This window comes from Malania oleifera, chromosome 3 (assembly GCF_029873635.1).
Source record: "Malania oleifera isolate guangnan ecotype guangnan chromosome 3, ASM2987363v1, whole genome shotgun sequence".
NCBI lineage: Eukaryota > Viridiplantae > Streptophyta > Magnoliopsida > Santalales > Ximeniaceae > Malania > Malania oleifera.
In genome coordinates, this window is record NC_080419.1 from 101703598 (window position 1) to 101730947 (window position 27350).

At 35.7% G+C, this 27350-nt stretch overlaps 1 protein-coding gene and 1 non-coding gene across 3 annotated transcripts in view; one reads left to right on the plus strand and one right to left on the minus strand.

The window, feature by feature from the left end:
* Positions 1-27350, plus strand: part of LOC131152005 (chaperone protein ClpB4, mitochondrial) — an 82099-nt gene that overhangs the window by 41861 nt on the left and 12888 nt on the right. The gene's annotated exons all lie outside the window — the stretch shown is intronic.
* Positions 18045-18158, minus strand: LOC131152513 (small nucleolar RNA Z152/R70/R12). The gene has a single exon (XR_009136010.1). It is a non-coding gene; the product is annotated as a small nucleolar RNA Z152/R70/R12 (small nucleolar RNA).

Below are 27350 nucleotides of genomic sequence, written 5' to 3' on the forward strand. Positions count from 1 at the left end.
CCGCGATTTCGAACCATGCTCAAAACTTCTTCCCCTTTTGACATCAATCAAAAAGAGTAGGATATCAAAAAAATAAATCATATTTTGAGCATATGAATATCAAACATTCATATCAAACATATGATGCCAATTGAGATTTTCAATAATTCCAATTGAAATTTTGAATTTTTAATACCATTGAAACATTAAAGAATAATACCTATTGAAAGTTTATGATACCAATTAAAAAAATAATTCATGATAATACCAATTTAAAAATTAGGAAAAAAACATAATACAAGCAATGAGTCATAATACTCCTCCTAAATTTAATACATTCAGTTTTTGATACCGATTATGTTTTTAAGATTATCATCCCATGTTTCAAACATTTGATTTATATCATGTATATGCTCATTGGATACTTATATCAAATATCAATCCAAAATTCGTACTTCAAGATCATACTCAATAACTTCATGCTCAGATTTTCACACATATAATGAGCCATAACTTATCAATATTTCATTGTCTTTAGAGATTTCAAGATGCCAAATTTCAAGATATACACATGTAGCATTCATATAAGCATGAAGTATATCATTATATTGTACTACACTTTTATTGATCTAATGTTGCTCAGGTATCTTCTATTTCATTTTAAGTTCCATTCAAGCTGTTTAAAAAATTTTACCATTCATGTAGTCGGCTGATCTTATGTCTAGTCGGCTGACCTATCCTTTCTCTTTAAAGGTGTTGTTCAATCAGTCAGCTAACCTTCACCATCACAATTTTTCTGTAGAGCTTTCTTCTTTTTCAAATACTTATGCAAACAAGTTCTATTGGCTTTAGATATTCTTTTTCTTTTGATTTCATAAAAATATCCAAACTTCATGTATCTTAATGCTTTCTAATTTAAGCTTTTGTACGAGTCATTCTTATTGAGCTAACAATTTTCATTCATTTTTTTTTATTTGTTTAATAAGATAAGCCTTAAACCTTCTTTGAGATTTTTCCATACAAGGTTTTTTATCTAGGTACCCATACTTCTTGGGTCCCCATGGTTTAATAAAAGATGTATTCTTTTACTTTCCTATACTTCGTTTAGTTTTTCACACCTTTCTGCTTGAATGACATTCAGAATAGAAGGGAAAGAGTGTTGAATATGTTCATTTCTGAAATGTCAATCTTTTGATGTTATACCCTCATCCACCTTAAGATGCACTTTCAGCAACTTTTTACTTTTGTATACGTCGTTTTGTTGCCAACATTCTATCCTAGAGGCATGGCGGGCCTTACAGCCATCTTATAAAACTTCCTTTTAATTGTTAGGGTATTCCTACGATCACACATGCTTGAAAGCACTTCCTTCAGTTTCTCAACCTGCTTTCTTTTATTCACTATATCCTCTTCAATTTCTCCTTCTGCTTGCATAGTAAATCTAAGAAATCGAAATCTACTATTGCTATTAATTTCTGATTTCAAGTTTAATCTTATCTCCCAAATTTGCTCCTCTATAGAAATTACATTTTATATTTCTATCTTCTTTCTACTTATCTAAACTTTTAACTCTAAATGCGATTCTCCATATTTCTAACTTCGATTTCCCCTAAGCTCCACTTTCATCAATCACGATAATATCTCTCCCCGAACATAAACCAAGGGATCTCGTTTTTGGATATTCCTGCTGAGTTCATCAATTACTAAAGCAAAAAGATAAGGGCTCAAAGTAGAACCTTGATGTACCCTATTTGATTAAAATTTCTCTAGACTCTCCTCCTACATGTCCTAACGTTAGTCCGTATTTTTATCATTCATATCCTTTTATTGACCTCATATATCTCTTTATACTCCTTCTTTTCTAAAATCTACAAAAGAACTTCCTTAGATACTCTATCAGAGGCTTCCTCTAGTCAATAACAAACCATTTACAAATCCTCTTCTTTTCCCCTAAACGTTTCTATCATCTTCTTAAAAGATAACTTGGCTTCTCTTGTCCCCAAATTTAATCTCTTAGACCCTTGTTTCTAGTGTTATTTTTGTTCAATTACCCTTTCCCACGATTGTCAATTGTGTGAAGCTTAATTCCTGCTATAGGTTATTACCATTTTGACTATCGCCTTTGTTTTTTAATTAAAGTATTTAAGTTGCTTTTCCTCCTTCCCTCACCTTTTTTTGTTTATATAATAGTCCCCTTGACTAGATTAGTAATCATAAACTTCCTGTAACTCTAACAAATTCCAAACTTCGTTGGGATGTTACCTAGTCTTATAGATTTCCCCCCCCCCCCCCCCCTTTTCATCTTTTTGTAAAGCCATATTAACTTTAGCTAATTCCTAATTTTGCAAATAAATCTCCTATTTTTATTCTTTTGCTCATTTGTCCACTTCCCAGTTCAAAATTTCAAATTGGGTTTTGTCATTAAATAGCTTATTAAAGTACCCCACCACCTCTACTTTTTATTCTTCTTCTTAGTCAAGACAGATCATTCTCGCCCCTTATGCATTTTAGATTCCTAAATCTTTGTCTTTTTATTTCTCTAGCTCTAGCAAGTTTTCATGCGTCTCTTCCTCCTTGTTTTGTCTCTAGTCTAGTATTTTAAAGTTATCCTAAGCTAATTTTTAACGTCAGTAATGACTTGTTGTGCATTTTTTTTTCTTTCTCCCTTTATAACCTTTCTCAAAGTTTTTTTTTTTTTCTACAATTTTGCCCTTTTTAAATTAGTTTCTTTTTTTCCTTTATGAATTTTTGGACATCTGATCCACCACCAACTTTCGTTACTGCATGAGTATCTCCTTTGGTTCATTTAAATCTCTTTTGCTATCTCTTTTTTTATTTATTTTTTTTTAATATAAAGTTAGCATCCTATTCCCATCAATTTTTTGTATCTTTCTTACCCCCTATTGCCGAGGCACTCTCTTTATCATTTTCATCTTTGAATTACTTTCTATATTTAGGAAATGTAAAATGTATAAAAAGTGAGCCATGATATTTGTTCTTGGTGTAAGGGCGAAGAGTCGAAAAATAAAGAAAGATGGCGAGTTTACTTTAGTAAGTTGTTTTAATGAAACCAAATAGGGGGGGAAGGCCTAACCGTAGATTTGACATGAGGAAAAGACTAAAAAAGATGAGTTATCGCAAATTTAGAGTTAATGAAGTTTAAGAAAAAAGATGAAAAATGGGAAAGCTATGGATCGGATAACTCCCAGTTGAAGTTGGAATGCTTAGTGATAATGGAATTATATGGTTTTAAATAATGAAAGTAGAAATAGTTGATCCCAAGAGGGGGGGTGAATTGGTTTTTAAAAAATTTAAGTTCTTTTTCCTTACTTGTTTAGTACTCACAGCAAAACTTAAGTAAATTAATCAATTATCCAATCAAAAGCCAACACCCAACAATTTGCTGAAAACTAAACATCCATCAACCACCAATACCAACAACCAAAATAACCAGAAGTTGCAACTCTTATGAATTGCTTTCAGTTTGTTTTTTTTTTTTTTTTTTTTTTTTTTTTTTTTTTTTTGTTTTTTGTTATTAGCCTGTATTTTGTATTGCAAGTCCTGCTTTGGAATTGATTTTATTGCGTTTCTCTTTAATTAAGATTTCCGCATTTAACCACATACTTCCTTGTGAGTTTTGCAAACGGTTTAATTGAACTGTACTTTCTGAGATTAAGAATCTCTTTGAATTCAGTTTTTAAGCCTGGCAACCTGCACTTAGCATACACAAGAAATATATAGGGCAGAATTAGAAAGAGTAGGGTTGAGAAGACCACATGTTTTTCGATGTTCGGCTTATCCCCACCTACGACCCTCGTCTTTTGTCCAATTCCACCAAGGATTCCCACTATGTCGCTCCTTTCCGGGCGGAGAAGCCTTTTACATAACCCCTCTTTTTCAGGAAGAGAAACCTCTCCAACGATCAACTTACGCTTGGTACAATGATCCAAATCAGCTTGAACCTTAAAATACAACGGAAGGCTAACAGAATCGAGTACAAAGAAACGCTCAAAACATAGCAAGATTTGTACAAGTTTAGAGCACATAATATCTTCAATCAAATAATTAATATTGAAAAGTATGACGCTCAGTATAGAGATCACCAAGGATTCTTTTAGTGATTGAGAAAACTCAGTGTTAGAACCGTTAGGTTGATGATTCAGCCGCAATTTAAGAAGTTATCTCCCAGATGGATTGTGAGCAATATAAAACTTTGATAGAGTTGAAGCTTGAATGCAAGAATGTTTGTTGATTGCTTGGGTAATTAATTTTCTTGGGATTAAGGGAGTATTTAATGGTTTTAGGATTAGTTTCCTTGTTCCCCAGTTACTTGGGAGTGTCCACCAGTTTTTTTATAACGTCTATATGAAAACGAATTTTTAAAATTTTCCCATTGAAGTTTAAAAATTTTGAAATCCCGTTGAGTCAATTCGGCTAGACAGACGACGAGGTAGTGTATTTCACAGAGTCAGGCAAGTTGACATGCGGTTGAGGCCCTTTCTTTCTGCCAGAAATAAATTCAATTAATTTGTCAGTTGGCTGACTCGACCACGTTAAAAAAGGTCAGTCGGCTAGACATTGTTAGTCGGTTGAGTTAAGTTAGTTCTTTTGGTCAGTCGGCTGGGCATTTTATTTACCGTTGTATTAAACAACATAACATCACAAAAAATCAGCAAATGAGTAACCTATGTAATCTGGTCGGTCGGTTGACGCAGTTCATTTTTCTGGTTTTTCATTTTAGTTTTCAAAATTAGTTTGCTCTCTTGCTTGATCTTTTATAAAACAGTTTCTAGTCGTTAAAATAGTTCTCTTACGTCCTTAAATATCCTTAAAGAGCTTCAATCATATTCAAAAAAATATTTAAAATATGAACACTTACATAAAGACTTTTAATACTTTGACATTTCTTGCACTTGAGTTTTATGCTTGTCTTTTCTTTGATCTTTTCTTTTGTCTTTGCTTTCTTTTGCCTCTCTTACTTTTCTCAAGCTTTGACATACTTTTAAGCTTTCTCTTATATTCTTCAACTTTAAAATATCACTTAAAATCCATGCTTTAAGCTTCATATGATATTCTTCTTTGAAGTATAAGCTTGCATTTTCATGCTTGATCCTTTGTAGTCCTGAAATATTATTACTCAACAAATATGTTAAATTTCACTTGTTTGTTAGTATCAAAATAAGATGTTAAGCCTTGTAAGACCAACAATCTCCTCCTTTTTGATGATGACAAATAAGGAGCAAAAATTTGAGTAAGCCTTAAAAAGACTCTTAAAATAAACAGCATCTTAACAATATTTGTAATTTCAAGATCAATATCAACACTAATTTCAATATCATACAATATCATGCTCATCACATCATGTTAAGTTTAAGATCATTCAATGTCAAATATTTCTCCCTCTTTGTCAAATACTTCTCCCCCTTTTGCTACAAAAATTTCAAAATTTTACAATCAAAAATTTTTCAATACCAAGCTCAACTTTTCATTTGCTCAAAACTTCTTCCCCTTTTGACATCAATCAAAAAGAGTAGGATATCAAAAAAATAAATCATATTTTGAGCATATGAATATCAAACATTCATATCAAACATATGATGCCAATTGAGATTTTCAATAATTCCAATTGAAATTTTGAATTTTTAATACCATTGAAACATTAAAGAATAATACCTATTGAAAGTTTATGATACCAATTAAAAAAATAATTCATGATAATACCAATTTAAAAATTAGGAAAAAAACATAATACAAGCAATGAGTCATAATACTCCTCCTAAATTTAATACATTCAGTTTTGATACCGATTATGTTTTTAAGATTATCATCCCATGTTTCAAACATTTGATTTATATCATGTATATGCTCATGGATACTTATATCAAATATCAATACCAAAATTCGTACTTCAAGATCATACTCAATAACTTCATGCTCAGATTTTCAACATATAATGAGCCATAAATTATCAATATTTTCATTGTCTTTAGAGATTTCAAGATGCCAAATTTCAAGATATACACATGTAGCATATCATATAAGCATGAAGTATATCATTATATTGTACTACACTTTTTATTGATCTAATGTTGCTCAGGTATCTTCTATTTCATTTTAAGTTCCATTCAAGCTTGTTTAAAAAAATTTTACCTTCAGTTAGTCGGCTGATCTTATGTCTAGTCGGCTGACCTATCCTTTCTCCTTAAAGGTGTTGTTCAATCAGTCAGCTAACCTTCACAATCACAATTTTTCTGTAGAGCTTTCTTCTTTTTCAAAATACTTATGCAACAAGTTCTATTGGCTTTAGATATTCTTTTTCTTTTGATTTCATAAAAATATCCAAACTTCATGTATCTTAATGCTTTCTAATTTAAGCTTTTGTACGAGTCATTCATTAATTGAGGCTAACAATTTTCATTTTTTTTTTATTTGTTTTAATAAGATAAGCTCTTAAACTCTTCTTTGAGATTTTCCATACAAGGTTTTTTATCTAGGTACCCATACTTTCTTGGGTCCCGATGGTTTAATAAAAGATGTTTCTTTTACTTTCTATACTTGTTTAGTTTTCACACCCTTTCTCTTGAATGGACATTCAAACTTTTTATGCCCTTTTTTCTTACATAGAAAACATGCGGTATGTGTGTAGGCATTTGAGGAGGTGCTAGCATAATCTTTAGATGTTTTTGTAAAGTATCCCATTTAAAGATTCTTTTTCCTTTTATTTTCAATTCCATTGAATCCTATGCCTTCTTATTTTAAAGACATTCTTTGTGAGCCAATCATTTTGTCAAAATTTTCATTTCTTTTAGTGAAATTGTAAATGATTTTGGCTTGATCCTCAATTTCTTTCTTAAGATCATAAATTTCAGAATTTTCTATATTTTTACCCTTTTCTTGGTTTTTAGACATCTTAGTAATTTTATTCTCTAATTCAGAAATATATAAGTTTTTCTCATTTTCCATAAAGGATTGGGATCTCAAGTCTTCTACTTCCTTCATCTATTTTTCATTTTTGCTCTCTAATTTCTTGATTTTCAATTTTTTTTCAGTAAGATTTTTAGACTCTAATTCATTCATCACGGCTTCATACTTATTTTCTATTTTCTTGATTTTTGAATCTTTATCATTTTCAGCAAGCTTAATTGATTCTAGCTCTTTCATCACTCCATCATTCTTGTTTTTCAATGATGTGTTTTGTTTAGTTACTTTGATTAGCATCTTATGTACTTTGAATAAATCATTTTGTAATTCTTCATAAGATGACATGCTTTCATCATTGGATTCATCACTACTATAACCATTAACCGATTTGGATAAGGAGCTTCCCTCATCACCCTAAGTCATAAAGCAAGTATAAGCAACCTTTTGGTCACTTGATACATTATCAGAACTACTTGTACTCAAACTATCCCAAGTAATGGCTTTCATGGTCTTTTTCCTTTTCTTTTTAGAGTCTTTCTTAAGTGGTGGACATTCTGGTTTTATATGTCCAACTTTGTTGCAATTATAACATGTGCGAATTTTATTCTTTGATTTCTTTATATTGGTTTCTTCTTCATTTGATTTGGAGTTTTGGATTCTTCTTTTGAATTTGTTATTCCTTAGTATTCTTGCAAATTTCTTAGATATGAAGGCTGGTTCATCTTCATCCATCTCTTCTTCACTACTAGAGTTCTCTTTTGAAGCTTTGAAGACTATAGATTCTTGAACTTTGGTTTTACCATTCCTTTCATTTATTGACATTTCATGTGAGGAGAGAACCTATTAATTCATCTAAAGAGGTGTTTTTCAAATTTCTTTCTTCGGTTATGGTAGTGGCTTTTGGTTCCCATATTGGTGGCAGCCCTCTAAGAATTTTTCTAATCATTTCATAAGTAGTGTGTCTTTTTCCTAAGGCATTGAGTGAGTTAATTATGTGGGTAAACCTAGTATACATACTAGTGATTGATTCATCCGGATTCATTTTGAAAGTTTCATATTCACTAGTTAGCATGTCAATCCTATTGTCTCTAACATCGACCGTTCCTTCATAAGTTACCTTTAACTTATACCAAATTTCTTTGGCTGTTTTGCAAGCCATGACTTTATTGAATTCATTAATATCTAGAGCACAATACAAAACATTGATAGCACTTGAATTAACTTGCAGCATTTTGTGATGTATTTCAGTCATGTCCTTTTTCTCTTTAGGGACTTGTTTTTCATCTACTAGTTTGAGGGGAATTAGGTGAACATCCGTGACAACCTCCCAAGCTTTCCAATTCATAGTTTGAAGATATATTCTCATCCTTTGTTTCCAAAATGTATAATTTAAACCACGAAAGATGGGTGACCTAGTTGAGGATTGTCCTTCTCCAAAGGGAGTTACGCCTAAGTGTGCCATTAAGATCTTTGTATAGCTACTAATTAAGATTTGCTATAACCCCATTCTGATTCCAATTGAAAGTAGAATAGTGACGCCAAGAGGGGGGTGAATTGGGTTATTTAAAAAATTTAAGTTCTTTTTAAATTCTTTTACTTGTTTAGTACTTACATCAAAACTTAAGTAAAATAATCAATTATCAATCAAAACCAAAACACACAAAAATTTGTTGAAAACTTAAACAATCCAATCAATCACACAATACCAACAACCAAAATAACCAAGAAGTTGCAACTCTTTGAATTGCTTTAAGCTTTTGTAATTAGCCTTGTAATTTGTATGCAAGCCCTGCTTTGGATTGAATTTTATTGCGTTTCTCTTAATTAGGATTTTCGCAAATTAACCAACGTGCTCTCTTGTGGGTTTCCGCAAACGGTTAATTGAAACGTACTTTCTGTACATTAAGAGTCTTCTTTGAATTCAGTGTTTAAGCCCTACAACCTGCACTTAGCATACACAAGAATATATATAGTGCAGAAATTAAAAAAGAGTAGGGTTGAGAAGAACAACTTGTTTTGCAAGGTTCGGCTTATCCCCAACCTACGTCCTCGCTTTTGGTCAATTCCACCAAAGGATTCCACTATGTACGCTCCTTTCTGGGCGGAGCAAGTCTTTTACATTAATCCCTTTTTTCAGGAAGAGAAACCTCTCCAAGCGATCAACCCATGCTTGGTACAACGATCCATATCAGCTTTGAACCGTCAAAAATATAACGAGAAGGCTACAAGAATCTGAGTACAATGAAACTCAAAACAGAGCAGATTTGTACAAGTTAGAACACATAATATACTTCAATCAAATAATAATATAGAAAGTATGAAGTTCAAGTATAGAGATCACCAAGGATTCTTTTAGTGATTGAGAAAACTCAGTGTTAGAACCGTAGGTTGATGATTCAGCAGCAATTTAAGAAGTTATCTCCCAAATGGAGTGTGAGCAATAGAGAACTTTGAGAGAGATTGAAAGCTTGAATGCAAGAATGTTGTGTGATTGCTCAGGTAATTGATTTCTTGGGATTAAGGGAGTATTTATAGGCTTTTTAGGATTAGTTTCCTTGTTCCCCAAGTTACTTTGAGTGTCCACCAAGTTTTTATAACGTTCATATATGAAAAACTAATTTTTAAAATTTATCCATTGAAGTTTAAAAATTTGAAATTCCGTGGAGTGTCGGCTGGACAGATGACTAGGTAGTGTATTTCACAGAGTCAATCAACTGGACAGGCGGCTTAGGCCTTTTTGTTTGCCAGAAATAAATTCAATTAATTTGTCAGTCGGTTGGCTTGATCACGTTCAAAAATGTCAGTCGGTTGGACATTGTTAGTCGCCTGAGTAAAGTCAGTTCTTTTGGTCAGTTGGCTAGGCAGTTTATTTAACCGTTGTATTCCTGTCAGTTGGCTGAGTAAACCCAGTGTAATCTAGTCAATCGGCTGACTAGTTCATTTTTCTGGTTTTTCATTTTTAGTTTTCAAAATTAGTTTTGCTCTCTTGCTTTGATCTTTCATAAAACATTTTTCGGGTTGTTAAAATAAATCTCTAAGTCCATAAATATCCCTTAAAGAGCTTCAACCATATTTCAAAAGATATTTAAAGTATGAAGCACTTAAATAAAGACTTCTAAGACTTTGAACATTCTTGGCACTTAAGTCTTCATGCTTGTCTTTTCTTTGAGATTTCTTTTGCTTTGCTTTCTTTTGCCCCTCTTACTTTTCTTCAAGCTTTAATATACTTTTAAGCTTTCTCTTATATTCTTCAAGTTTTAAAATATCATCTTGAAATCCATGCTTTAAGCTTCATATGATCATTCTTCTTTGAAGTATAAGCTTGCATTTTCATGCTTGATCCTTGTGAGTCATGAAATATCATTACTCAACAAATATGTTAAGTTTCACTTGTTTGTTAGTATCAAAATAGGATGTTAAGTCTTGCAAGGCCAACAAATAATTTGTTTGATACAATTATAAAAACTAAGAAAATGCCAGATGAATGAAGGAAAAACACTTTATTACCTATATACAAAAATAAAGAAGATATTCAAAATTGTAGTAAATGTCGTGGAATTAAACTTATGAATCATACGATGAAATTATGGAAAAGGATAGTTGAACAAAGATTAAGGTTGGAAACGAAGGTCTAAAAAAATCAATTTGGTTTTATGCCTCGGAGATCTACCACAGAAGCTATATATATTTTAAGAAGATTAATGGAAAAGTTTAGGGAAAAGAAGAGGGACTTGCATGTGGTATTTATTGACCTAGAGAAAACATTTGATAGGATACCTAGGAAAGTTATATGGTGGGTTTTAGAAAAAAAAAGGTGTATGTAGTAGGTATACTGATGTCATTAAGGATATGTACGATGGAGTAATGACTAGAGTAAGGACTAGAGATGGAGAAACTAGAGAATTTCCAATCACCATATGTGTATATCAAGGATCTGCTTTGAACCCTTATATTTTTGTGTTAGTTATGGACCAACTGACAGAGTATTCAAAATGAGGTTCCATGGTGTATGTTGTTTGCAGATGATATTGTATTAATTGATAAAATTAGGGACAGAGTAGAGGCTGAGTTAGAATTATGGAGAGAAGCTTCAGAATCTAGAGGCTTTAGGATAAGTAGAAATAAGACAGAATACATGAAATGTAATTTCAGTAATGATAGGAGGAATATTGGAGACAAAGTTAAACTTGATGATGAAGAAATAAAAGTACTTGTAGATTTCGATACCTTGGATCTCTTATGCAAGCTGAAGGAGAAATTGAAGATGATGTAATGCATGGAGTTAAAGCAAGTTGGGTAAAATGGAGAAGTGCTTCAAATGTGCTTTGTGATCGTAAAAGGAAAGTTTTATAGGATAGCTATAAGACCAACTATGCTATAAGGATCAAAATGTTGGGCGACGAAGCAACAGAATATCCAAAAAGTAAAAGTTGCCGAGATGAGAATGCTTTGATGGATGAGTGGTATAACAATGAATGATAAATTAATGAATGAACATATTCGCGATAAGTTAGGTGTAGCTCCTATAGAAGATAAGATAAGGGAGGGATGACTCAGATGGTATGGATACTTGCAACGTAGGCCACAGTGCGCCAATGAGGAAGAATGAGTTAGTTACTGTGGGGGACAGTAGAAGGGGTAAGGGTAGGCCTAAAATAACTTGGGAGGAGATAGTGAGTAAGGATTTAATAGTCCTGAATCTATTAAAAGAAATGGTCTATGATCGCATAAATTGGCGGAAAAGGATTCATATAGACGACCCCACCTAGTGGGACTTAAGGCTTGGTTTTGTTGTTGTTTTTTATATTTTCTCCCTTCAAGCTCCACCACCTAGTCCTTTTGTGTTGATTTGTGTTGCTTTTTCTTGTCCATTTTTTAATATATATATATATATATATATATAGGACTCTATGTTGTCTAGTCAAACTTTTACCTAGGATAATTTTACAATCCTTACATGGTAGACGATCCTCCTTCCTAGTTAAGAAGAGGCCTATTTGGCTTTTATTTTCCCAACTCTTGAAAGTCATCAAGTACCCTTCTCTTTTTTCAAAGTAGGTATTCAGTATAACTGAACCATAAGAGATGGCATGATAAAACTCTAGGGTTTTATTGTAGGGAAATTGAGGAAATTGAAAAATGGAGAATAGAAAGAGAAAATACGGTTGATCACTTCGAGGGGATTTGCCTCCAAATTAGCCAAATGCTTTAAATTATGTTATTGCTTGAATGAAAAACCCCATAGGGTTACATAGATATAAGGCAGGGAACCTTACTCTTATTAGGAATGTAAAATATCCTAATCCAAGTCCTTAGTGGACTCCTATCCTAATTGTTTAAAGGAATCTTAACACATTAATTAGAAATCTGAATTGATTTGGGAATCCTAACAGATTGATTAGAAATCCTGTTGATTTGGGAATCCTGGCATGCCTGCCTTCTTCAAATCAGCCTTATCCTCAAGGCTGAGCAACAATAAACTTTAGAATCTCTCATCTAAGGATTGATAAGTTTCCCAAGTTGCATCATCAGTTTGTAAATGAGACTAGTGAACTAAAACTTCTATGATGTCTTGAATGTTTGACTACCTAGAGATCCAGAATTGATTGTGGTTGCACTTGAACCTCGCCAGTAGGTGCAATATTAGGCAAGTGGTGTTGCACAATAACTCGCTCTAGGAGCGTATTCGAGTCGAGTCGAGACAGTACAAAACTCGAACTTGACTTCAAACTTGAAACTCGAATCAAACTCGATCGAGCATATATTACTTAAACTCAAACTTGATTTGTTGGACATTTTCTAAAGCTTGAGCTTGACTCAGCTCAGCTCGTTTGACTCAACCTGAAATTGAGCTCGAGCAAATATTTATGATATGAATCAATCCCTAACTGAATTATTACATGTTGGACTGCTACTTTTCTTAAACTTAAACTCTAATAAATTAGCAAAATACTATTTAAGCATAATAAAAATGTTCAATCATGATGATAATTATTCAAAATGTCCAATCATGATAATCTTAATTTGCCAAGTGTGGACAAAGCAACAAGTAAATTAAAGTTAGTTTGCAGATTGCAACTAAAATGTAATACCCAAGTTAGCACCCAATGTACAAATAGTTTAATGGAATAAATTAAACCGAAAAATATTATAAAATATTTTGTTTCAATTTTTCTCGATCTTCATCATTCTCCTCGATAGTTTGGCACTTTCTTTTTTCTCTTTCACCATAGGTCCATAGCAATAACCTGAATTAAAAAATAAATAGTATAAATTCAATTTAAACATTTAACTTGGGATTGAGTACAAATATAATAGTATTACTTGGAAAATAAAAAATAAGAGAACATAAGTCACAATTATTTTATAACTAGTGAAATAAAAATGACTATTAGTTCTAAAACTCTAAACACTTTAAGATCATTAATGTTTTGTGATTTTCATAATAAAAGAAAAGCAAAGAAAATGAGTTTGTATGAAATTGATTACCTTAACTAACAATCTAAGGAATAGGCAAAAGGATCTCTTTAGATTGTTGCTCTTTGTTGACCATGCTCTTGTTGCTTGTTTTAATCCATAGAGTGCTTTTGAGAGTTTGAATGCGTAGTCAAGATATACATGGCTCTCAAATTCAGGGGGTTATTTAACATAGGCTTCTTCGTTTATGTACCCATTGTGAAAAGCACTTTTGACGTTCATTTGAAATGACTTGAAATCTTTGTAGCAAGCAAAGGCAAGCAGCATTCTAATAGCTTCTAGTCTAGCTATTGGGGCATATGTTTCATCATAGTCAATGCCCTCTTGTTGATTGTACCCTTGCGCAACTAGTCTTGCTTTATTTCGCGCAACTAGTCTTGCTTTATTTCTTACTACATTAAAATCTTCATCTTTCTTATTCCTAAATACCCATTTTGTACCAATTATGGAAGTATTCTTGGGTTTTGGGACTAGTTCCCATACTTTGTTCCTTTCAAACTGATTAAGCTCTTCCTGCATAGCCATGATCCAACTTTCATTATTTTCAGCTTCTTTGAAATTCTTTGGTTCAATTTGGGATACAAAAAGCTATGTGGTTGCATCCACTCTTAAGGTGTGATCTAGTGCTAACTCCTCTAGATGGATTTCCTATGATGAGATCAGTTTGATAATTTTTGATGAATCTCTAGGCTTTAGGAAGCTCCTGATCTACTTCATCTGGTTTCGGAACTTCTTCCTAAGGTTGTGACTCTTGATGCTTGGAAATGTTATTTTGGGAATTTTCTTCTTGTTCATTGTTTATTTTAAGTTGTTCAAGTTCCTTTTCAATTCTAAAGGTATTTACTTGATCATCCTCCTCTATATGAACTGTAGTTTTTGGGACGAAAGGATTTGCTTCATCAAAAACTACATGAGTTGACCTCTTGAACATTTTGGGTTCTTTTATTGAAAACTTTATAGGCTTTGCTGTTCATAGCATATCCTAAGAAAATTCCTTCATAAGACTTTGGATCAAATTTTGCCACATAATCTCTATCATTTAGAATAAAGCACTTGCATCCAAAAATCTTAAAGTGAGATATGTTGGGTTTTCGACCCTTCCATATTTCGTATGGAGTTTTACCAATTTTGGATCTGATGACTACACGATTACTTATATAGCATGCGGTATTTACCGCTTCAGCCCAAAAATATTTTGGAAGATTATGTTCATTCAACATTGTTCTAGCCATTTCTTGAAGTGTTCAATTTTTTCTTTCAACTACTCCATTTTGTTGTGGAGTTTTTGGTGCGGAGAAGTGTGAATAACCATGTTCATCACAAAAGTTTTCTATCTCTTTATTTCTAAATTCTCTTCCTCTCTCACTCCTAATGTTGACAATGGATAGCCCTTACTCATTTTGAATTTTGCCACAAAAAAATCAAGATGAATTAACTCTTAAGGGTCTAGATGTGGAGATTACCTTTTTGGTCTTAAAGGATGACTTGATTTGTTTACCGTACTGACATGCATTATATACTTTGTTTTTTACATAATTATCTTTTGGTAGACCATTGACTAAGTCCCTAGAGGATAATCTTTGCAATAGGTCCATGCTAGCATGACCAAGTCTCTTATGCCACAACCAACTAGGTTCATTAGTTGCGGCCAAACATTTAATATCACTAGTTTCAATGTCATCAAACTCAATAGTGTAAATATTAGATTCTTGACATCCTACTTGGATAGTTTTTCCATCTAAATCATTTATGAGACATTGAGTGGATTGAAAGATAATATTAAGTCCTTTATCACATAACTGACTAATACTCAACAAGTTATGCTTCAAGGTATCAACAAGTACTACATTATCAATAGTAAATGATGAATTACCTACCTTTCCTTTGCCAATGATTCTACCTTTGGCATTGTCCCAAAATGTCACAACTTAGCCTATTTGCTGAAACCATCTAAGCACTTGACCTGTTTCTTTCCTTTCGGTGCTTAATCATGGTTTAAACTAAACCGGGATCAAGTATATGAGATATTATAATGCTAATATTGTTTAAAACTTGTCCTTATGAAAATGCATTTGATTAGTGGATATCTTGCATGAAATGTATTTGATTATTGGATATCTTCTTGTTCTAAGGTTTGTTGATATCCTATATACTAGCATGCATATGCAATTGCTCAACTCTTGCTAAATATACTTGACAAAATCATAACTACAAGAGTTACAAATTATTCCTACCTCAAACACATCCCATTATACATATCTGACTTTGCATTGGCTTTAGGGGTGTACACGGTTTGGTTCGGTTCGGTTATTACCAAAACCGTCAACCGAACCGAACCTATCGGTTTTTAAAACTACTGAACCGCAACCGAACCGTATACCGTGGGTTTAAAACCAAACCAAACCGTTTATTTTACGGTTCGGTTCGATTAATTCGATTTTATTAAATTTTAAACAAACAATATAAAAATGTAATTAAATAAAGCCAGCCAAGTCAGGCCACGGCCAACTGGGCCACGGCCAACTGGGCCACGGCCAACTGGGCCACGACTTTGAGTGAAAAGCCCAGCACGTAAGTGAATAAGTAGATCCAACTTCAATAAATAGGGTGAGGAAAATTTTTTCTTCCCATTTCCAATCGATGTGGGACGGCCAGAGCACCAAGATAATGTGGGCGTGACCGTGAGCGACTGGCTTGGGCGACGGGCATTGCTGTGTGCCTGTGTGTGAGCGTGGGCGTTGCTGTGTGGAGATGTGGGAGTTGCTGTGTCCAGTGTGCCTGTGTGTGTCTGTGTGAGCGTGAGCGTGAGCGTGTCCAGTGTGCCTGTGTGTGTCTGTGTGAGCGTGAGCGTGAGCGTGGGCGACTGGGCGTTGCAGTGTGTGACTGTGTCGGCGTGGAGATGTGGGGTGGGCGTTGGCGACTGGCGTGGGCGGTGGGCGTGAGCGTCGGAGACTCGGAGAGCATGGTAGTTGGCACTGTGCAGTGTGCGGTGGGCGTGAGCATCGTGGAGATGTGGGCGTTGGCGACTGGCGTGGGCGGTGGGCGTGAGCGTCGCTGGTGTGGGCGTAAGTGTCGGAGACTTGGAGGGCATGGCCGTCGGCACTCGGCTGTCGGCACTGTGCAGTGTGCAGGTTACCAGGAGGCAGGAGATGGAGAAGATGATGCCTAGCGCCTGCTGTGGTAGTAGCACTGTAGCAAGCTGGTGGTTCAGTTCTTCCCAAGCACTCATCCCACATGGCCAAAACGGGAAGTTTTTGTTGTCATTCTCCTTTATAAAATCCTTCCCCACTCCTTCGAAAAATATTAGTCAATAATTTAAATTAAAAAATTAATATAGGTATAATTTCTTTTTCATGTACTTGTAATCAAAGTTCCCATAGATAATTATTTTAAAATTATAATTGGTTTTCGGTTTTTACGGTTCGGTTTTTGAGTGAAACCGAAACCGAAACCGAAAATCTATTTTTTATATATACAAAACCGAAACCGATTACCGAAACCGAAAAACCGAACCGAAGCTTCAAACGGTTCGGTTTCGGTCCGGTTCTCGGTTTTTCGGTAAATTTTGTACACCCCTAATTGGCTTTTGTTGGTTGTGCTTGGGTACTTCCAAGTGAGCATAATGTCATAATGCTAAGTGGCTCTTGAAGCATAGATATTATTCAATAAAATAAAAAAATTTAAAAATAAATTGGGTACACAAAATGAGAATGAAAGATTAGTGAAAATATGGGAGTCGTTTACCTTATAAAAATATTAAAAATAGAGAAAAAATAAAAAAAATACCAATGACTTCAAGGATGGGAAAAATTAGAAAAAGCAGCCACATTTGGGTTTGGGGCATTATAGAGTTAATAATGGGACGAGGACATGGATAGTTCATAGGTGGTTGGTCACATGATTTGATGATGTTACACAAAGCGAGAAAGACCATCCACTTTAACAACAATCAGTTTTGCATTTGTCCCACAAAAGTAATTCTTTGATCAGATCAAGATGAATTTAAAAGCTCTTTTGACATTTTCAGGATGTGACTTCTAGAGAAATGGAAGAAGCCTTATATTTGCGGCTCCTTAAAAGTAAATCAGGGCCTTTATGCAGTGCGTGCCTCATTAGAGATAACAATGGGGTTTCATTTGAAGCCTAGAGGGTGAGTGTTCAGAAACTTGTAATTGAGACTAATTCGCCACCAAAACTCTTCTAAAGTTCAACTCCCTGTACCTATCCTAATCAGGAGCTTGTGGAGAAATTCAAGGTATAGGAGAAGAACTTGATTTGACTAATTGGCTCGCAAATATATAGCAATCAAGGCATGCCTGAACAACACAACGACATTTGGTATTTTGACCATATACTCACTGAATTTAATGATGTTTCCAAGTTTTCTACATGAGTTCCAGAAAATTTAAAAAAAAAATTGACACAAGGTGACATTTACAATTATTTTAAAAACTAAAAAAAACTACAAAAAATAAAAAAATAAAAAGAACTTTACACAAGTGCACAACCTTAATACTTCAAAATTTTCACCTTAACTAGGGGAATACAAGCTTATCAATCTTAAAGCTACGTAAAATTATATAACATCAAAACACATGCAATTCAATTTTTTGATACTTTAAGAGGATTGAGACTGAGTAACCAATCATATATTTTAAGAGGGATGTTGTGCTCAGTGGAAGGAGATGTCATTTGTGAGTTAATGGGTTCACGACAAGGCCACAAAGGTCTTGTCCACTGCCCCTCAAAAGACTTTTGGTGTCTAATCTCATCATAGCATCAAAGTTCTTTTTGTTTATTAAAAGCAGTGGCATATTTGAAGCCAAATGAAACAACAATTTCAAAAAAATAATACAAACCTAAACCAATACATCAAAAGAATTATGAATATTTCGTGGATAAGGGCTTTGGTTTGTGTAACAATGAGATTATTTATGGATAGTGTCACTGAAATCTGCTAAAATAATTTGATTTTGGGGAGATGGAGTGAGATATAGAGAGAAATTGGCATTGCAGAGAAAGCAGAATTGTAGAATTTGCTAGAACTGTCGTGGGTGGAGGCGGTTTCGTTCCCGGAGGCCATTGGTTTTAGAGAATCAAAGCCGTCATGGCCCTTGTGGGTGGCTGGCGGTGGTGGGTGTGGGTGGCATGTGACGGTTGGAGAAGTCGATTAAAGTTTGAAACCTTAAAATCAAACAATCATCAACCTAAAATCTTAGATTTGAATCAAAATCAAACAAAAAGCACTTGATTACTTGCACGGAGAACCTTCAAATTTCGGAGAATGGGGAATCGCAATTGTTGGACAATTGGAGCCATCATGGGTGGAGGCAGCTTTGTTCTTGGAGGCCATTGGTTTCAAGGGTAGAGTCGTCATGACCCTCGAGCGTGCCTGTGGGCGGCCAGTGGTGGCGACTGGCGATGGCGATTGAAGTTTGGAAGTTGGAACCCTAAGGCCCTAAATCATTAGTGGGTACTTGGTTGCAAAGTAGCAACAATCCACTCCTTGACTCGCTCCTTTCTTCTTTCCTTTTTTCTTCAAGTTAAAAATATAATAGACAATACATTAATATAATATGATACTTTTATATATATAATATATTCTATTATAAATTTAAAATATAGATTAAGCTCACGAGTTGAGTATCTGGAAACTCAAACTTGACTCGATAGGAAGCTCGAGTAGCTCGACTTGAGCTCGAACTCGAACTCGAACCTAGTCGAGTCAAGGCAAGTTCTGGGTTAGGCCAAGCTCAAATAGCTTGCGAGTAAGGTTGACTCGCTTACACCCCTATTTGCTCTCCTAACTTCTTTTTGAGGCCAGAGTCATGAAAAACTGGATGGACCTTAGAACTTGTTGGTAAGTTTGACGATAAGCAGCAGGACCTATATATTCTAGGATCTTTTAAGGCCCATAGAAGCAAAGAGACAGCTTCATTGAAGAACAAACAATTATATGTATATGTCTATAGGGCTGTAGCCTGAGAAAAACCCCATCTCCCAATGAGAATTCTCTTTCACTATGATGCTTATCAGTTTTTCGTTTCATATGGCTTGAGCTGCAACAAGATTTTCTTGAAGGAGCTGAAGCACTTTGTCTCGATCATGTACCTCCTTGTCAATTAGATCAATTTTGGAGGCTCCATTGAATGTCTAGCAAGAACAGGAGGAGCTCAACGATAAACGATCTTGAATGGAGTCAACTTGATGGAGGAACGATTAGTGGTATTGTACCACCATTCGGTCCATAGAAGCCATTGCACCCAATCTTTCAATTTGTTGCTAGCAAAGCAATGAAGATAAATTTCCAAGCACTTGTTAACAACTTCAGTTTGCCCTAATTGTTGATGATATGCAGTGCTCATTTATTTGTGTACCCTGCAAATGGAAAAGCTCCTTTCAAAAGTTGTTGGTAAAGACTTTGTCATGACTGACCACTAACAATATACGTTGGAATTCCATGCAACTTGACAATGTTCTCAACAAAAGCATGAGCAACACTAGTAGATAAGGGTGAGTTATAGCACAAAATGAGCATATTTTGAGAGACGATCCACAATAGGAAAAAAATAGATTTACCACATCGATAGGATATTTATTCTTCATAGTGTTTTTTTTTTTTTCAATGCTCAATTGAGACACATCCACCAAGAACTTTCCTCTTCACCAATAAGATGGGAGAAGAATATGGATTGGCACTTGGTTGAATAATGCCAGCATCTAACATTTCTTTCACTATCTTTTCTATTTTTTGCTTTATGAAAGTAAGGATAGTGATAAGGATGGATCAATGGACGTTAGTAGGGACACTACCTAGCAATAGAGTGATGCGGTGATCATGTGTATGCTATGGCGGAAGTCCTTAGGGCCTCACAAACAAGTCAAAAATTTTTGAAATAAGTGATTCTAGCCCTTCATCAGGGCCAGATTGATGTTGTAACTCCTCTGGTGCTTGAAAAATGTACCAGATAGCCATGTTGCTCCTTTCTAAGGAGCTTCTCCATATGATGGTTGAAACTAGAGTGACATTACCAGAATGTTTGCCTTTAAGAGTCACTCTTTGGCCATTCACAGCAAACTCCATAACCAGTTTAGAAAAATTCCAAGCCATGTCACCTATGTCTATTTTTTTAATACTCAAAACCACTTCATAGTCTTCTAGTGGCAGCAAAAAGAAATCAACATGCAACTCATTATTTTGCATGGCAAGTTTAATGTTTGGACGCTTGCTCTGACATGATAGGGTCCTTCCATTTGCAACCTTACATCAAACTTTTCACATTGCTCCAGAAGATAGGCTAGTTGTTTAGAAATTCTAGCATCCATGAAATATTAGTGTTACCCATATAAATTAAGATGGTGGTAGGTTGGCATGTTAGGAAGCCATTAATTTTCGTGGTTTGTGGATTAGCATACCTAGCTAAAGCATGAACTGAAGAAATGATTGATTCATCATTATTATTAGATTCCATACCTTCCTAATTTGAATCAGTGTAGTCATCCTCAACTGTTTTGGCTCCTCCACTAGTTCAATCATCTAGAGTTGTCCCTTTTTGTAATGGTGTTCCCTATGCTGCATCTCATCATAATGCCATCACAAACGTTTTGTCATTCGCTCTTTAAGTTCCTCCTGTGTCAAATGTTTGGTAGGAGGATTGCGAAGAGTAGGTGGTGTGATAGTGCTGCTACCATTTGCTTGCTAATGGTCTTGTTGGAGTGACATTGTTGTTCTCCCAACTTTTCTTCTCTTAACCATGCAAAGGAAATTATAGCGGTCATAGTTCGTAGCAAACACACTTTTGACCTCACACTGAATGTCAGGTAGGAGATCTTCAATAAAAGTACTGATTAATTTGCTTTCATTCCAATCTTTAATTCTGTTTGATAGTCACCCAAATCGTGTCTAGTACTCCAAGACTGCTAGTTTGGCGTATTTTGGAAAGTCTTCATGAATATTCTCATATCCAATGGGTACAAATTGGCAAGTAATCCCGAAACAAATTCTGCCCATGAAGGCATTCCATAACGAGCTTCAAACTGGTCATACCATTGAATAGCATCACCATCTAGATTAATAGCAACAATCTTAATTGTAGATGTTTCTAGAGTGCAGTGAAAGCAATAGCATTTTTTAGCCCTAGAAACCCAACTAATAAGGTCATCATTGTCCCAGCGAGGAAATTCCTCCTTCATATGAGGACCATAATCATGTTCTCCTTTGTTGCCTCCTTCGTGCACGTATGGATGCACCCTACGATTAGTTGATGTAGATGCATCATCCTCTTTCTCTTTATGGGAAGATGCACTGAGTAGTTTAGTGAGGGAGATCTCTTCAAATTTTGAGGCTTAAACATATTGCTAAGTTCAATAAGCCTAGCTTCCATCTGGAACTCTATAGAATTTTCTAAGGCCATTGCTTATGAGTGAAGATCAAGAGTTCTTTGTGTTACGGAGATATTTTAGGATAATTAAGCCGTAAATAATTTAGTTGAAATATTTAGATTGTATTTAGTAGTAAAATAGGCTGTAAATAATGCCGAAAATCTGGCAGCATTTAGGCGCTGAAAATGTGCTGAAAATTAGGCTGTAAATAATGCTGAAAATCTGGCAGCATTTAGGCGCTGTAAATGTGCTGAAAATTAGGCAACAACTATGTAAATTTCTTCTATATATAATGAAAGCAAACCTGATGGAAAGGGATTCAAACCAAAATTAACATGGTATCAAAGCTAGTTACCAGAAGGTCCTCGGTTCTAGTCTTGTTGCCTGCATTTATTGTGTGATGTTTTAAAAATTATTGTATTGCCTGTAATGGGTGTTATTTATCATTTGTTTATCTCTTCACATGTTGTCGGGCTGCATGTGCAGGGAGTGTTAAAGGCTTCATATACATTGTTGGCCCACAACCTAATAATAGCTTAAGCTTTTAGCTAAAGTGGTAATCTAACATGGCATAAGAGTCTTGGTTCAACATTCTCCCTGATGGTTGCTTTGTTGGGGGAGACCCCGATGTCTTGCCGGGAGAGATCCCGATATGTGAGGAGGAGATTGTTGGGTTATTCCATATCAGTTGTGGAAGGGGCTGGTGGTAAGTTATTAAGTGTGAGGGAAAGCCACATCCCATGAGCTAGCTTTTGGGGTTGAGAAGACCCTAGACCACCCAACACTGGTATCAAAGCCCCTCTTCTGATTCCGTCATTTTGGTCTTAATCATTCGGTGCGATTCTCATTGCTGGTTCCTTTTTTCTTTTTCTTTTTTTAAGTTTCAGCAAGTTCTTTCTTTCTTTTCGTGGGTGTCAGCCTTCTCCGTGGTGTCCACTTTGGTGGTTTTGAGTTTTGTTGGGGGCTGCCTGTTTTTTATTTTTATTTTTAAGTTGCGCACGCTGTCCTTAGTTGCGGGCTACTCATCTCGGTGTTTTTCTCGTGGTGGCTAGGCATCTTTGTGGCTGTTGGCAGTTCTGTTATGGTTAGCAGGTTTGATTTCTCCTGGTGTGATCGACAAAGGTGCTGTGTTTCTTCCTTTTTTGTGTCGTTTTTCACATAGAGTAGGTATTTTGAGATAGGATTCTGCGTTTGATTTGGGTTTTTTTTTTTTTTCAAATTTTATTTCTGCTGGGCTTTTGTAATCTGGTTGTCTGTGGACCTCGTATTATTTGGATTACTGATTTGAGTTAGGCTTGTCGTTTATTTGGTTGATTGCTTGGGCTTATTTTTTATTTTTTTAGTCTTTCCTTATGTCTATTGAAAAGTGAAAGAAGAAAAGATTGAAAAAAAATATTTCTTTCATAATTTTGTTCTTACGTACAATCCAATATATAATACAATAACCTATTCTAATCAAGGAAATAATTTCCTATTAAATGAAATCAAATCCCCCATAATTACTCACTAATTACTCACTTTCCTAATTTGTTTTTTATTTACAAAGATATTCTAGGTTGACATTTTAACACTCCCCCTCAAGTTGGATCATAAATATTAATCATCTCCAACTTGTTAATAAGATCATCAAAACTCTGTCGTCCCGAGCCTTTAGTGAGAATATCTGCAGTTTGTTCCTTGGTTGGTACATAAGTCATACATATAATTCCTTCTTCAATTTTTTCTTTGATGAAGTGTCTATCTACCTACACATGTTTAGTCTTGTCATGTTGGACTGGATTAAGAGAGATGCTAATAGCTGCCTTATTGTCACTGTAGAGTTTGATAGGAAAGTTCACCGGTACCCGTAATTCCTCTAATAGTTTTCGTAACCACAATCCTTCACAAATCCTTTGAGCGATTGCCCTGAATTCAACTTCAGCACTACTACGAGCCACCACATTCTGTTTTTTGCTTCTCCAAGTCACGAGATTTCCCCAGACGAATGTACAATATCCTGTGGTGGACCTTCTATCTTCCATTGATCCTGCCTAATCTGCATCTGTAAAGATCTCTATTTCCTTGTTCTCACATTTCTTGAAGAAGAGTCCTCTTCCTGGGGATCCCTTGAGGTATCTAAGGATCTAGTATACGGCATCGAAGTGAGCTTCCTTTGGTGAGTGCATGTGTTGACTTACTACACTAACTGCAAATGCAATATCTGGTCTAGTATGTGATAGGTAGATCAGTTTGCCAACCAATCTCTGATAGCTCTCCTTTTCTACTGGTTTTCCACAATCTTCAACCCTCTTTACTGTTTCTATCGGGGTTTCGCTGGGTTTGCACCCTAGCATGCCAGTTTCAACTAGGAGATCAGTAACATACTTTCGCTGATAAACACTAATCCCCTTTTTTGTTTTTGCCACTTCCATGCCCAAGAAATACCGCATCTGTCCCAAGTCTTTAACTTCAAATTTAGTAGCCAGAACCTTCTTCAATCTCTCCATTTCTACAGTATCATCACCAGTAAGAATTATATCATCAACATACACTATTAGAATTGTTTTCTTACCTCCTTTAGACTGTTGGAAGAATAGTGTATGGTCTGATTGCCCTTGTCGATACCCTTGATTCTTTAGTACCTTTGCGAATCTGTCGAACTATGCTCTTGGAGATTGTTTGAGGCGATATAATGATTTCTTTAGTTTACACACTCTGTCTTCTTCACCTATTCTACTGAATCCTGGTGGTATAGTCATGTAAACTTCCTCTTCTAATTCTCCATTTAAGAAAGCATTTTTGATATCAAGCTGTTGTAGTGGCCAATCTAAATTGGCTGCCAGGGACAAGAGAACCCGAACTGTATTTAAGTTTGCCACTGGTGCAAATGTCTTAGTATAGTCAAAGCCGTAGGTCTGTGTAAAGCCTTTTGCAACAAGTCTGGCTTTATATCTTTCAACTGTTCCATCAGATTTACATTTCATTGTGAAAACCTATTTACAACCTACTGGCTTCTTCCCTTTCGGTAGATCTGTCAACTTCCAAGTTCCATTTTTTTCTAGGGCTCGCATTTCTTCCAAGACTGTCTCTCTCCATTCTGGTATTTTTAGAGCTTCCTGAATGTTTTTTGGTACTTTCGTCCTGTCCAGATTAGAGACAAATGCACGATATCCTGTAGACAAGCTTTTATAAGACATGTATTTCGACCAAGGATATTGAATACATGACCTGGTTTGTTTTCTGATTGCAATAGGTAGATTGATATCATCAGGTGCAGAATTGTCAGAAGAAGACTCAATTACCAGATCATGATTATTCGGAGCCATCACCGGGTCCAACGCTATTGGTGCTTCAGATATGAGGTTCTCCTTCTCCTTTGTTTTCGGCTTTCTTGAGTAAACCAGTATGTCTGCGTTGTTTTGTTCTCTTGCATCTCCCCCTGAGGGTAAGTGTTCAGTTGTGTTTGGCAGATCAAGAAGTACTGTAATGGAAGACTCAATAGACGGGCCAGGGAATGAAGTAACTGGAGTAATCGCAGATTCAATAGTAAAAGGATCAAAGAACTGATCTTCACTCCTCCATTTCTCCCCCTGAAGAGAGGGCTTTGAGAAATAAGGAGTGGCTTTGAGAAATAAGGAGTGGTTGCAAAAAAGGTGACATCAAGACTAACGAATAGTCGTTTTGAGACCGGGTCATAGCATTTGTATCCTTTTTGGGTAGGTGAATAACCAATAAAAACACATTTAATGGCACAAGGATCCAATTTATTGTGGTGGTGTGCATGGACATGAACAAACGCAGTACAGCCAAAAATTTTCAGTGGGAGACTGGAAGGGAGTCGAGAGTTAGGAAAGTTTTCCTGAAATTTCTGTAGAGGAGTGACAAATGAGAGTACTCGACTTGGCATTCGATTAATGAGATGTGTGGTTGTTAAGATGGCATTGCCCCAAAAATAATGTTTCATGTGAGTAGTAAACATTAAAGCCTGGGCGACTTCAAGTATATGTCTATTTTTTTGTTCAGCAACCCCATTTTGTTGAGGGGTATCCACACAAGAACTTTGATGAATAATCCCATGATCTTGAAGATAAGTTCCCAGGATGGTATTGAAATATTCCGTACCATTATCAGTGCGTAGGATCTGAATATGAGTCTGGAACTGTGTATGAATCATGGTATGAAAATTGATAAAAATGGAACGGACTTCAGTTTTGTCTTTAAGTAAGTAGACCCAACAAAGATGAGTATGGTCATCGATAAAGGTCACAAACCATTTTGTATTGGTGAGATTTAGGGAACGTGAGGGACCCTATACATCACTGTGAAACATAGCAAATGGGCGAGATGGTTTGTATATGGATGATGGGAACGAAGTACGACGATGTTTAGCAAGCTCACATACTTCACATTGAAACTCAGAAGCCATTTTATTTGAACAAAGAGAAGGAAACAAACGTTTTAAATATTGAAAATTGGGATGACCCATCTGCGAATGCCATAACAAAAGTTCACTATTTTTAGAAGTAGATGCAGAATCACAAATTGCAGTATTACATAATTCACTCAAACTTGCCTCCTCAAAGTAGTAGAGTCCCTCATACGCTTTAGCAGTGCCAATCGTCTTCCCCAATGATAGGTCCTGAAAAACACAATGGGAGGAAACAAATTTAGCGGAACAATTTGAGTCTTTTGTTAACTGACTGATAGATAACAGATTGCAGGATAACTTGGGGACATGTAAGACTGATTGTAAAGTTAAGGAATTAGATATGCGAATACTTCCTTTTCCAGCAACTGGTGAGAGAGATCCATCTGCAATTTTTACCTTCAAATTCCCGGCATATGGGGAGTAGGATGAAAAATATTGATATGACCAAGTCATATGATCGGACGCACCCGAATCAATTATCCAAGGGCATTTGTAACAAGATGTGGTTTTTAAAGCTGTCAGATGATTACCTCGATGAGCCAGAGAACCAGAGGAAGACTGACCCGATGTTTGCATTGATGAAAACATCTTATATAACTGATCCAACTGTTCAGGACTGAATACACTGCCGGATGTGGTATCATTGTTCTTTCCTTGTGATCTTTCATTTGACCCACTAGTGTTGGCCTGGTACCCACGATTTTTGTGGTATTGTCTCGGTTTCCAGTCTGCCGGTTTTCCATGAATCTCCCAGCAGGTATTTTATGAATGACCTGTTTTTCGATAATGTTCACACCACATTTTACCTCTTTGTGGCCGTTGACTAGGTCCTCTTGGGCCTTTTAATGTAAGGGCTGAAGCATCCGGCCCGGCGTGAGGCCCATCTAATTTTTGGGCAGATCCACGTGCAGCCGGGTCCAGCCCAGCGGAGTCATTTTGGGGTCGCAACATTACCTGTCTCCTGTTCTCCTCACGCCTGACCTCTGCAAAAACTTCTCGGGTTGAAGGAAGAGGGCGCCGGCCAAGGATCCGTCCCCTCACGTCGTCGAGCTCTTGATTCAGGCTGGCAAGAAACTCGACGACCCTCTCGTTTTCGAGCCTCCTTCGGTATCGTGTGCTATTGCTGGAGCACTCCCACTCTTCGTCGATGCTCAGATCGAGCTCCTGCCAGAGATGACTCATC